The 14071-nt window shown below is 44.2% G+C and overlaps 1 protein-coding gene across 1 annotated transcript in view; it reads right to left on the bottom strand.

Annotated features, from left to right (window-relative positions):
• LOC130124836 (MAM domain-containing glycosylphosphatidylinositol anchor protein 2-like) overlaps positions 1 to 14071 on the bottom strand; it is a 199167-nt gene that overhangs the window by 89288 nt on the left and 95808 nt on the right. The window lies entirely within an intron of this gene.

The raw sequence follows: 14071 nt of genomic DNA, 5'->3' as shown, positions 1-14071 counted from the left end.
AAAAACTTCTGAGCTAGAGGAGCTTTTTGGGTTTGATAAAAACTCAAGGAAGATTAGTTTTTTGTCGGGATTAATTCATTTATCTGAAAAATAGAAATCTTGAATTACAAAGGATAGAGAACAAACAGTTTATTCTGGTGAGATGAAAAAAAAACTACAACATATGCAAGTTGCAGTGAAACAAAGAAAAATAAAATGGAAAAGGAAAAAAATACCTCAAATTGGATAATGTAATCTAAATGACAAGAAACTCTCATAACCAAAATAGCATTCAAATAATAATAACAATTGTCACGATAGAGGAAAAGTAATCATGTTAAAAATAAACCTAAAGCAGGAAATGAAATCAAGGGCAAAGCAAAAGTGTGGCTGAGTGTGTGTTTGCCTGTGTTTGCCTATGTGCTTTTATCTGTGCTCATGTGGTTTTACAGTAAAAAAAATCCATTAAAACCACAGACAGCTGTATAATTGTCTATTGCAGATATCGACTTGCAACCAACTTCTGAAGCCTTAATCTGCAATAAGCTTCTGATATCATATTTGTTAGGCACACTTGTGACAATAACAAAGGCAAACCAGAATTCCAATACAAGCTCATAGCTTTATGGAAAAGCATGTGAACTCATTTCATGAGCAATCACTCCTAAAATTCAAACAATGAACATCTGTCCCTGAGTATTTCCATATTTTTCTAATCCAAGACTGACTGCCAAAAAATGAATTCATGCTCAAGAAAGAAATGTGGAAGAAGATTTTGCCACTTTCGTAGCACAATTTGATGTGTCATTCTTTCAATGTACAAGTCCAAGTTTTTATAACTTACAGGAAAAAAAATGTGAATAGGGCTGCAATTATTTTTAGCTTTTTAAGTACTTGTGGAAAGTCTGTTTTTATTTCCAGTCCTATTCCCACACTAGCCCGTGGAACAGGGCGTTTCAGAAGAATCCTAAGCCTCCATACTTGGCTCCAGTCCTCCGGCAGAGATTACAATATATATTTTTATTGACAATTTTAACATGTTTTGGAATCATTTCTCCCTCTTCAGGGCTGATGAAGTCCACCCCAACAGGCTGGGTAGCCGAATGCTAGTGGCCAACTTGCAGCAAGCTGTACAGTCCTCTCCATGTGACAGACTGTTTACATCCCCCATTCCCTTCCCCGAACCTTTAGCTCTGCGTATGGTGGCACCCCACAGTACTGTTACCCCTGCTAGCTCCCCCCACTGACCTCATCTGTCAGTAAATCTCTCACTGGGAGTTTTCCCCTTACAGACATAATTAGGCACAGGCCTCTTGTCCACACAACATATATAATGGTAGAAACAATAACAACCTAATATTTGGAGCAGAGTTGAAGATGATAAGATTTTCATTGGGCATGACAAAGAAGGACAGGATTAGGAACGAGTATATTACAGGGACAGCTCAGGTTGGACAGTTTGGACACAAAGCAAGAGAGGCAGGATTGCGATGGTTTGGACATGTGTGGACGAGAGATGCTGGGTATATTGGGAGAAGGATGCTGAATATGGAGCTGCTAGGGAAGAGGAAAAGAGGAAGGCCAAAGAGGAGGTTTATGGATGTGGTGAGAGAGGACATGCAGGTGGCTGGTGTGACAGAGGAGGATGCAGAGGACAGGAAGAGATGGAAACGGATGAGCCGCTGTGGTGACCCCTAATGGGAGCAGCCAAAAGTAGTAGTAATAGAAGTAGTAGATTTGGAGCAGATACCTGTAATTTATGCCCTATTTGCTGTACTCCCATTTCTTTTCACTCTGCTTTGACAGCAAAAAAATTGGCCTCTTGAATTTGAGATCTCTTGGTAATAAGTCATTTATCAGTAATGATTTATGTTTCTAATCATCTCGACTTTCTTATGATTACTGAGACATGGTTGTCCCCCTGATTGAGGCTAAGCCCCCTGATTTTGCATATTTTCATATTCCCAGGCCCTCGGGTAGAGGGGGTGGCCTAGCTGTTTTTAATAAGTTTGGTCTAAAGTGCCACCCTGTTACTTTTGGTAATTCTACCTCCTTTGAGGTTTTAAGTTTCTTAATCACTGGCTCTCTCCTTTTACTCTGCATCTTTATAGGCCCCCTAAATAAGTTATTTCTATTTGTGAGTTTTCTGAGCTTCTATCCATTGTCATGCCTAAATATGACAGTGTGCTTACTCTTGGTGATTTTAATCTTCATGTATGTCTTCCGATTCCCTCATCTCATTTTTTTTCTTTTTTAGATCTTATAGATTCTTTTAACTTAATTCAATCTGTTAAAGGGGCCACACATTCCAAAGGTCACATCTTAGACCTTGTGCTCTCATCTGGTTTCTCTCCCGAGTGTCTTAATCTGGTGGATATGCTTGTAAGTGACGACAGAGCTGTTGTTTTTAACATTCCACTACAGCTCTCTAGAGCTAGTCTCTAACCTACAACATGCTCTTGAATTCTCAATGCTGATTCTGCAGTTAAATTCTGTGATGCTTTTAAATTATCATCCTTTAATTCCAATATATCCCCTCTCAATCCAGATGCACTGTTCAATTCATTCAATGATCAGTGCCTATTCATCCTCAACTAAATTGCACCATTGAAAATTAGGAAACAAAAATCAAATAGCCTCCCCTGGCTAAAGAATCACACTCGAGCCCGTAGAAGATTCTGTAGTAAATCTGAATGACAACAGAAGGTCAATAAGTTCGAAATAGCACATAATGTCCTTAAAAACCAAATGTTAATTTACCAGAAAGCAGCTAAGGATGCAAGATTGGCTAACTTATATCAAGTGATATCTAGAAATAACCACAATTTTAACATTCTCTTTAAGGTAACTGATTCTGTTATCTCATTTCATCTCTCATCTCATCATCAGCCGCTTCTCTGGGGTTGGGTCATGGTGGCTAATTAAGGTACTCCAGACATCCCTCTCCCTAGCAACGCCCCCAGTTCCTCCTGGAGGACCTCAAGGCATTCCCAGGTCAGATTGGAGATGTAGTCCCTCCAGCGAGTTCTGGATCTATCCTGGGGTCTCCTCCCAGTTGGACGTGCCTGGAAAACCTCCAAAGGAAGAAGCCCAGGAGGCATCCTAATCAGGTGCCCAAACCACCTCAACTGGCTCCTTTCGACACAAAGGAGCAGTGGCTCTACTCTGAGCTCCCTTCAGATGTCTGAGCTCCTCGCCCTATATCTAAGGCTGAGCCCAGACAGCATACATAGGAAACTCATTTCAGCCAATTGTACCCACAATCTCACCCTTTCGGTCACTACCCAAAGCTCATGACCATAGGTGAGGGTTGGAGCGAAGATTGACTGATAAATTGAGAGCTTTGCATACTGGCTAAGCTCCCTCTTCTCCACAATGGTACAGTAAAACATCCACATTACTGCTGATGCTGCACCAATCCACCTGTCAATCTCAAACTCCCATGCCTCCATCAGCACTTCCGCAAGGGTAAAGAGTTAGTCCGTTGTTCCATGGCCAGGATGGAATCCGCATTGTTCCTCCTGGATCCAAGGTTTGACAATCGGTCGGAGTGTAGAGGAGCTCAATCAGGAGTCGTGACAACATTCTCTTTCGGCTACACAACGTGCACCATTTATTCCTTCACCATAACAACAACAACCAAAAACCCGCGAAGCGGAAGTGTATCACTGTAAACACGAACCGAGAAAACAGCAGCTGTAAACAAACGTTCCTACTAGCTCAATAAGGGGAATTATGTATCCCTATAACCACTACACACGTCCCCCCAGAATTCGCCTTAATACGAAAAGTCAGTGTGGCGAGGGGGGCGGATCTCTCTGCCCCAACGGCTCTGCTGAACAGGAGCTGGGGGCTGGTTAACCGCAGGCAAAGCAGCAGAGTCCTCACAGCTGGACCGGGGAAAGGGAGGGGCTGGGGAAGCAGGGGGCGGCTCGCAGGGGGAGGGGGGCAGGGCTGGGGGGCGCCCGACCGTGGGGGCAGGGCCAGACCAACAGGGCGGTCTAAGTCCAGGTGAGCAGGCTTGAGGCAGTCCACAGAAACCCGCTCCAGCCTGCTGCCAACCTCCACCACAAAGTAATTATCTCCAGTGTCCCGTACCCGAAATGGGCCGTCGTAGGGTGGCTGCAGGGGACCGCGGTGCGCGTCGTGCCGGATGAAAACATACTCTGCCAACCGCGGCTCCGTGGGGACATAGGACTGAGAGCCGCCATGCTGAGAAGTGGGGACCGGTGCAAAAGCCCTGGCTTTTGCCAGGGCTTTTGGCAGCTGGCGGAACAGTGAGCTGTGGCGGTGGGAAGGAAATCCCCCGGGACCCGAAGTGGCTGTCCATAGACCAGTTCGGCGGATGAGGACTGGAGGTCCTCCTTGGGGGCCGTCCTGAGCCCAAGCATGACCCAAGGCAGTTTGTCGACCCAGTGGTCGTTGTTGAGGGTAGCCCGCAATGCGGCCATCATCAGGCGATGGAACCTCTCGACCAATCCATCAGCTTGAAGGTGATACACTGTGGTGCGATGGAGCCTCACCCCTAAACCCACGGCGATCTCCTCCCAGAGCGCTGACGTGAATTGCGGCCCTCTGTCCGAGGAGAGGTCAGATAGGGTGCCAAAGCGGGCGACCCAGGTTCCGATGAACGCTCGGGCAACCTCAGGTGTTGTAGTGGACGAAAGCGGGACGGCCCCTGGCCATCGCGTGGTCCTGTCGACCATGGTGAGCAGGTATTTGAAACCACGGGAGGGGGGTAGGGGGCCTACCAGGTCCACATTCACGTGGTCGAACCTCCTCTCGGGTACCGTGAAAGGTATCAGGGGCGCTTTGACGTGCCGGAGCACTTTGAATTATGTATCCCTATAACCACTACAGGAGCATCCTTTCTAGCACCCTAGAGTAGGCTTTCCCAGAGAGGCTAAGCAGTGTGATGCTCTGATAAATGGAGCACACCCTCCGGTCCCCTTTTTTAAATATGGAAACCACCACCCCAGGCTGCAACTCCACAGGTACTGCCCCCAACCTCCATGTGACACTGAAGAGGCATGTCAGCGAAGACAGCCCAACAATGTCCAGAGCCTTCAGCATCTCAGGGCAAACATCATCCACACCCGGCGCCATGCCACCAAGGAGCTTCTTAACTTCCTAAGAGACCTCTGCCAGGGATATGGGTGGGACTTCCCCCGACTCTTCAGTCTCTGCCTCCTCCACTGAGTACATGTTAGCTGGGTTCAGGAGTTCCTCAAAGTGTTCTTTCCACTGCCCAACAACATCCCCAGTCCGGGTCAGCAGTTCCCCTCCCTGGCTGAACACAGCCTGGATCAAAGCCCTGTTTCCCCTTCTTGAGTCGCTGGATGGTTTGCCAGAACTTCCTTGAGGCCAACCAAAAGTCCTCCTCCATAGCCTCGCTGAACTCCTCCCACACTCGAGTTTTTGCTTCTGCTACCGCCAAAGCCGGCCGCAGCCCTTCTGGCCTCCCAGTAACTTGTCTGTTGCTTCAGGAGACCCCTGGGCCAACCAAGCCCGAAAGGCCTCCTTCTTCTGCCTGACGGATTCCCTCACTGCCGTTGTCCACCAGCAGGTTCTTAGGTTGCCACCTTGAAAGACACCAATGACCTTATGACCACAACTCCTACCTGCCACATCTGCAATAGAGGCTTTTAACATGGCCCACTCAAGACTCCATGTCCCCAGCCTCCCTCAGGATACATGAGAACTTCTTCCGGAGGTGGAAGTTGAAAACCTCATGGACAGGGGCCTCCGCCAGACGTTCCCAGTTCACCCTCACTACATGTTTGGGTTTGCCAGGTCTGTCCAGCAGGTTTCCCCACCATCTGATCCAACTCACCACCAGGTGGTGATCAGTTGACAGCTCTGCTCCTCTCTTCACCTGAGTTTCCAAAACATACAGCCACAAATCTGATGATACGACCACAAAGTCTATCATCGCTCTTCAGCCTAAGGTGTTCTGGTACCAAGTACACTTATGAACTACCTTATGTTCGAACATGGTGTTTGTTACTGCCAATCCATGACTCACACAGAAGTCCAATAACAAGGCACCGCTCGGGTTCCGATCACGGAGGCTGTTCCTCCCAATCACGCCCTTCCAGGTTTCTCCATCATTGCCCACGTAAGTGTTGAAGTCCCCCAGCAGAACTATAGAGTCCCCAGGCGGAACCCTATCCAGGACAACACCCAGACACTCCAAAAGAAGGCTGGATATTCCACACTGCTCTTCGGGGCATAAACACACACAACAGTCAGAGCCTTCCCTCCAGTGACTCGCAGTTGTATAGAGGTGACCCTCTCATTCCCTGGGGAGAACTCCAACACGATGGTGCTCAACTGGGGAATTGTGAGTATTCCATACCCACCCCGGCACCTGTCACCTTGGCCAACTCTGGAAAAGTAATGAGTCTAGCCCCTCTCCAAGAATTTGGTACCAGAACCCATGCTATGTGTGGAGGTGAGCCCAATTATATCTAGTTGATACCGCGCCACCTCCCGCACCAGCTCAGGCTCATTCCCTGCCAGAGAGTTGAAATTCCACGTCCCGAGGGCTAGTCTGTGATACCAGAAGTCGGCACGCCCTGGTCCCTGCCTTTGCCTGCTGCTCAGCCTGCATTGCACTCTACCCCAATGCTCATCCTCATGGGTGGTGAGTCCACAGGGTTGATTCTGTTATTAATATTAATAATAGATAACATTTATATAGCACTTTATCCAGACACCCAAAGCACTTCACAGTGAAGGTGGAAAAAACTCATCTCAACCACCATCAATGTGTAGCAACCACCTGGGTGATGCACGGCAGCCATTTCACACCAGAACACTCACGACACATCAGCTTGAGGTGGAGAGCGAGGAATCACTGATCAAATTATATGGGGAGATGATTAGATGGGCAAATGGAGAGAGCCAGGTTGGGACCCCCTACTCTTTGTGATAAGTGCCATGGAATATTTAATTAACACATTGAGTCAGGACCTCGCTTTTAACATCATATTCAAAGGACAGCATCTCCTAGAGCACAGCATCTCTGTCACTGCACTGGGATTTAAATTTTTTTTTTTTTAAATTAGGACCAGAGGGAAGGCTGACCCCTACTGGCCCACCAACACCACTTGCAGCAGCAACTAAGATTTCCCGGGAGATCTTCCATCCACGCCAAGCCCACACCTGCTTAGCTTCTGTCATTCAACAGAACCAGGGTACATGTTGGTATGGCTGCTGGGCCCACCGCTTCTTTTTTTTCTCGCTCATTTTGTAAAGAAGGTGGAGAATATCAGGTCCCAAATGCAGCCTGACCCTTGCATTCTTTCCATTCCCCATATTAATTCTCCCTCTTTTACCCAGTTTCAACCCATTACAATTTCAGTGTTTGAGATTACAGTCTCCCATATGAACTACTCCTCCTGCATCTTAGACATCATCCTCACTAAACTGCTAAAGGAGATATTTTCCACTATTAGCCATGTTATTCTGTAAATTGTTTAATAATACTCTGGCCCTTTGTTCTTTTCTAGACAGTTTTAAGCATGCCATTGTTCACCCATTGCCAAAGAAACCTAATTTGGATGCCCTGTCCTTAAGTAACCACAGACCAATCTCTAACATTTTTATTTTTTATCGAAGGTTCTTGAGAGAGTAATTTCATCTCAACAGATATCTTTTATTAATGCGAATAGTGTTTTTAACAGTTTCTAGTCTGGTTTTAGAGCACTACTGAGACAACTCTTGTTAAGGTTACTAATGACCTACCGCTGACTGCAGGCTTAACTGCTCGATTTTAGTTCTTTTGGACTTAAGTGCTGCCTTTGACTGAGTCGATCCCACCATCCTCTTACATCGCTTAGAGACTTGGGTAGGTATCAAGAGCTCGGCTCTTAGTTTATTACACTCATACCTCTCCAACAGAACCTTTTCTGTTGTTCTGGGTAACTCTACTTCTGCAATGGCTCAGTTGAGTTGTGGTTTCCCCCAAGGCTCAGTTCTTTGCCCCCTTCTGTTTTCTATATACATGCTGCCTCTTGGTCAGGTTATTCAAAATCATGGTGGCATCCAGGTAGTGTAGCAGTCTATTCCATTGCCTACCAACATGGGGATTGCCAGTTGGAATCCCCGTGTTACCTCCGGCTTGGTCAGGCATCCCTACAGACACAACTGGCCGTGTCTGCGGGTGGAAAGCTGGATGTGGGTGTGTGTCCTAGTCGCTGCACTAGCGCCTCCTCTGGTCAGTCGGGGTGCCTGTTTGGGGGGGGGGGAGACTGGGGAGCATACCGTGATCCTCCCATGTGCTATGTCCCCCTGGCAAAACTTCTCACTGTCAGGTGAAAAGAAACGTCTGGTGACTCCACATGTATCAGAGGAGGCATGTGGTAGTCTGCAGCCCTCCTCAGATTGGCAGAGGGGGCGGAGCAACAACTGGGACAGCTTGGAAGAGTGGGGTAATTGGCCAGGTACAATTGGGAGAAAAAGGGGGAAAATAAAAAAAAATCACGATGTGTTTTACCATTTTTATGCTGATGACTCCTTGTTATACATGTCACTAAACCCCACAGTTCTTCACAGCCTAGCAAATCTCACAACTTGCCTCTCTGATATTAAATCCTGGCTGTCCCAAAACATTTCTTAAATTTAATGTTGATGAGTCTGAGGTAATTCTGTTCAGTCCTCCAAATTCCATCAGCCCTTTTGGTGCTACTCTTGGTGGTCCATCAAATAGTGTCAAGCTGGCTGCTAGGAATATGGGGGTAAAAAATTATGCTAACCTCTGTTTGATAATCAAGTTGTATATGCTTTTTACTCGGGTATCAGCCAGGGCTCCCTCCACCGTCTCCAGCTGGTATAAAATGCCCCTGCTCAACTCATTACTAGGACAAAGAGGCATAACCCTGTGCTTGCCTCCCTACACTGGCTCCGTTATATTTCAAATTGAGTTAAAAATTGTATTGATCACTTTTAAGGCCTTAAATGGTCTTGCTCTTAAATACATCTCTGAGTTATTGACCTCGTATGCACCCTCTCAACCATTAAGTTCCACAGATGGAGGCCTGCTGGCTATTCCCAGGTCACGGTTTGTCACAAAGGGTGATCACTCTCTGTTTACTGAACTCAGACATATTAAGTCTCTAGCTTCTTTTAAATATCTTCTTAAAACTTTTCTCTTTGTGAAAGGTTTTGGAAATGTTATATATTTGCTTTTATTTATTTCTACTGTTTTTAATTTCTATTTATCTGTTCTTATTCATTTACTTTCTTATTTCTTACTATTTTCTTATTTCTTATCTTCTTTACCTCCTCTTTCTTCATGTCCTTAAGAAAAGTGCTATATAAAGTTTATTATTATTATTGATTACTTTGTTAATAGAGTATTATATTCTGTTTTGGTCTTGGATTGAAAATTGCTTTACTGGAGAAAAAACAGGTATAGAATTGTGGATTTTTTAAAACTGGCTATACAGAATCTGTAATTACTGCAACCTTACAAGAATATTTCATCTTCCAAATGCAACTGCACAGTTCTCTAACTGCAGAGCTGGAAAATTACTTTGTGTATGAGCAAGATAAGACATAGCTAGTCTGGAGGACAACAGTTTTTGTTACTAAACTAATTTACATCATATTCTTAAATTACATCATGTTTTAAACCTTGTCATCTTCTATGTGTTGCTAATAAATCACATCTTATTTGATACAAAATGCAGACTTTCTTCCCCCCAATAAACGTCCCTCTCTCCACTCATTACATCCCCTTAGAGAATTGAAACGGACAATGTGTCAAAGAGGCTGGGCTGACTGAGCTTTAAACAATATCGCAATCCCACCAATGGACTTTTAAGGCACCTGTCAATGGAGTTCATGATGTCTTGGTAATAAATAACTTAACTCACGCCCAGACTTGATAATGAAGCTAATAATGAATTAAACTGGAGGTGTAAAATGTAAATATCCTGAAGCCTACCTTCAGAATTGCTATATCCAATAAAAGATGCAAGACTAAACTGCATTTAAATGATGCATCACAGGGATCCAAACTGTGAACAGATGCATATGTAGGCTATTGCTTTAACTTGTTAAATAAAGCAACCTAGTTAACTGTAGTCATAACTTTGGGTCTGGTTCATTTTTAATAAATCCCGCATGCATCCATTTAAAATTTTGGAGCATGGAAGATGTACTCTTAAAATAAGGTCGTTCAATTTTAATTTTCTCTTTAATTCGTATTTTCAGTTGTTGACAAATGGTAGGCATTTTGAGACATTTTCCACCTGCTCAGCCAAATTGCAATATTGTACAGCACTCCAGGATAAAAGTTCTATTCAGAGAATTTTTAATCAAGGTATTCAAATAACTTGAGGAAATGTTTCAGCCCTAACCATGTGCATTATTTCTGGTGTTTGCACTACACAAAGAAAAGGGATGAGTGAGGTGGTGCCAAGCTCTTTGCAGTTTCCGTCCCTACACATTCACATCTCTTCAGCTGCTGTGGAGGAGGGCCTAATCTTCTTCCCTGAACACAAGGAAACTATTATGGTGGGAAAAACCTGTGATTGCCTAATTAACACATCTTGTGAAACTACTTGGATTTAAAAAAAAAACTGCCTTTAAGGTTGTTTGCCTGTAGACTGTGATGTCTGCATCATGCCATCAGCACTCCTGTAGTTTATCACTACTCATAAGCTGCCAAATGGGGGACAGAAACATAGCACTCCTGAAACCTGTGCAACCCATGCATAAGTCTCCGGGCACTCCTGAAGAGAAGTGTTAGGACTTGAAAAGAGCGAACCAGGTTCTTTTGATTCCAATGAGCAACTTTGGGATCAGGTGTAAATCCAGCCTCAGGGCTGGGCTGAGGCTAAAGGGGGCCTGAATGAGGTGACAGTGCCAAATCTCAGCAGTACAGATTACATCCCTGTGAGAACCCTATCACTGGCATGATTCAATGGCCATCACAGCCAACTTGCTCTTTTCACAGATGTTCCCATGGCCTGGCACATGAACATTCATAAACACACACACACTTAAGAGTCCCCCTTGGCATTATATACTCTTTGAGGTGACAGTGATTATTTAGCCATAAGCATGGTCTGTTGTCTGACTTTAAGGTATTTGTGTGTGTTTGTTAGCATGTGTATGCTTTTGTTTTATGCCCCACGGTAAGATGCCTGGGGTCCATAGATTCAATCCACCCACTGTAGCTTTAGGTTAAAAATCTTGCCCTTATTGAATGCCATATCAACTTTTTAGAAGAAGAAAGAGGTGGGTGCCACCCCACCCCCTATTGTTAGCTAGTTTACTCCTAACTAAATAAGCCAACACTATAATTTTATGAACATCACCATAAAGTGGGCTCATATGTGATCCAGAGCAGCTAGGATGAGACATATTTGTTTACTGTCTGCCCAGTAGATTATGTGGTGGAGTTTAAATTGTTCAACTCCCCAGCCCATCATCATATCCTGCACAGTATTATGTGGATCTTGCATTGTGGCTATGGAGCTTCCATGGACACAAGTTGAAAATCTTTTGGCATAAAAGTTTGAGTCAAGGGTGGAACAGCCGCTCCAGATTTTGCATGGATGATGGGAGGAACCAAAGTGGATTGTCTGCACCATGCTCCTGTGCTCAGGGGGTGACTAAAGGAGCCTCCATACCTTTGGCAGCCACTGAGTCCAGATGGCGGGAATCTGGAGCGCTGGGCGGGAGGAAAGGAGCAATGAAGGGAGGGCTGGGGGATGAGAGGGATGGAGGTGGGGAGAGATGGAGGGAGGAGTGGTAGGAAGGAATGTGAGCGATAAGAGGGCAAAGCTCGGCCCAGTTGAGGAAAACAAATGGCTAGAGGCGACCGTCTCTTTTATTCTCTGCTCAACCCGTTTCACCAAGGAGGACTGATATTTGACACAAGTACGAGAGGGAGTCTGTCACTTCAGGCACAATGGAGACGGAAGAAAAGAGAGAGAGAAAAAAAGGACAAAAGAAACGTTGAAAAGGAGAAAAAAATCAGCAGAGACAGAGAGACAGGAGAAAAGTGAAGATTTAGACTACAGCGAGAGACAGAGAGAAATAGACTGTATCACGGAAGAGAGTGACTTAAGTGGCAGAGGATCAAAGTGACAAATACTCCTTCCCAGACCCTGCAACTCCCATCTCTAATGGGAGGTCTGGGAGATTGAAACCTTGGCCAGGTTTCCTGTGGTCACTCAGCGTGACAAAACTAATCTGGCCATCAAAAAAAAAAAACCACACCTGAGAGATGGCCACTTGCTGCTTTCCCTTCACTCTCAGAAAGTATTTAGTGAGTAACACTGGCAACCTGAAAATAAATATCAAGTGGAGACTGAATGTGTATCCAGGAGAACTGGTTTCCTTCATTGGCTGTCGGTTTAAATTTTGCCCGCATTATCTTATATGAAGATAGATAAAGATCTCAGAGATGTCTCCCGTTAAAATTGAAAATTTGGGGATTTTGTCTTTGTTGATTCTTTTCAATCAATGTCCCTCCACACAGACATGGATGCATCCAAACAGGCTATGTGACAGTCACAATTACACTTTCAAAAGAAAAAATTCAGGAAAAGCAAAAAAAGAAAAAACACTTGCTAGTCAAATTAATGTAATGAAAGGTTGGGAGTAGAGGAACTAAAAGACGAGAAGATATGTGCTGAGAAAAAAAAGCACAAGTTTACTGTGATCCATGGTTTGAATTACTAGGGGATGGGTCTGACCCAATACTTAAGACTTCGACCTCCCAAAAAGAGGTAAAAACAACAGGTCGGGCGGAGGATAAAAAATTTATACATCCTAATCGTAAATATTAAAATATTTTTCCCAATATTCATGCCTGGAAGAATCTCGTAATATGATTTCAGACACTCCTAAAATTGACCATACCATTTCTTAATCTTGACGTTAGTTGAATGTCTTGTCTGCCTGTCTAACTCCCATTATTGCAGTAGCTCGCATCCTCATTCCTCATTAGTCTATGCTCGTGTGCGTCACGTGAGCTAATGGAGATGCTGTAGATTATTACATTTTCTTCCCTTCAGAGTTTATTAGATTGTGTCAAGTGTCTACGGATGAACGCTAACATTAGCTAGTTTCTATCTTTTGCCTTAAATCAGTTTAGTTAACTGTGATTTAAGGCTAGCCAAAGCTAACAGCTAACTAAAGTTAGCTAGCTGATGGCACACCCTTTCATATCCATGTTGGCTAAATAGCTAGCTAGCTGTGCCTATGGCTTGACATTTCATTACCAATATAAAATGTCATATATTATCTAATGTTAGCTAACAATAGGTTCAATCATGAGCAGTGAGACAATGGAGGATTAGTTGTTGTAGAGATACGTTTTGACATTAATATAGAGTTTATTATGTCATTTTAATAGTAGTTTGTGTGCCTGTGGTGATTTAGTTAGTCCTTTACCTTTTTGATATTAGCTTTACAATAGGCAACCATTTGTTTTCATTCAGGAATGCAGGAGTTTTACCTGGTTGGGTAACTGAACAATATTAAAATCCATGTATGCTGAAGGCTGATTAATTGTATTAGTGCAAATGTATGACTACTTTATTGACCTCAGATTAGATTTCATTCACAGAATTAACATGAGCAAAAAGAGAGGAGATAGCTGGCACTTTTTCTGTGCTAAAAAAAGAGCAAGTTAAAATTTGTAAGAATTAGGACTTAGAGATGATAATGCAACCTGCATTTCTGTGGTTGTCATGCAGGCTTAATACTGAGCAGGATAGTATGGGTGATGGTGAGTTTTACATTTATGTTTTGTTGTACTAAGGAAGCAGAGGGAGGTCAGAATGACAGTCAGCAGGCAGGAGGAGCTCAAGAGGACAGTGAACAGGCAGGACTTAGTAGCAAGACTGTACTTACAGATATATGCCATCATACCATATATTTAGGCAAATTGTACTTTCAGAAACTGATGGGATGCACAATAATCATACCCTTCTCAACTTCTATGTTAGTGCTTTTAATGAAGTGTTGGCTACTGATAGTAAAGAAGGTTCTGGTACATCATTGTGTGGGTCTGTGTTTGAGCAGAAATGATGGCCTGCTGCTATTGTGTGTGTGTGTGTGTGTGTGT

This window comes from Lampris incognitus, chromosome 15, assembly GCF_029633865.1.
Source record: "Lampris incognitus isolate fLamInc1 chromosome 15, fLamInc1.hap2, whole genome shotgun sequence".
NCBI lineage: Eukaryota > Metazoa > Chordata > Actinopteri > Lampriformes > Lampridae > Lampris > Lampris incognitus.
Note: the sequence above shows the minus strand (reverse complement) of the source record. Positions and strands in the feature narration are given on the sequence as shown.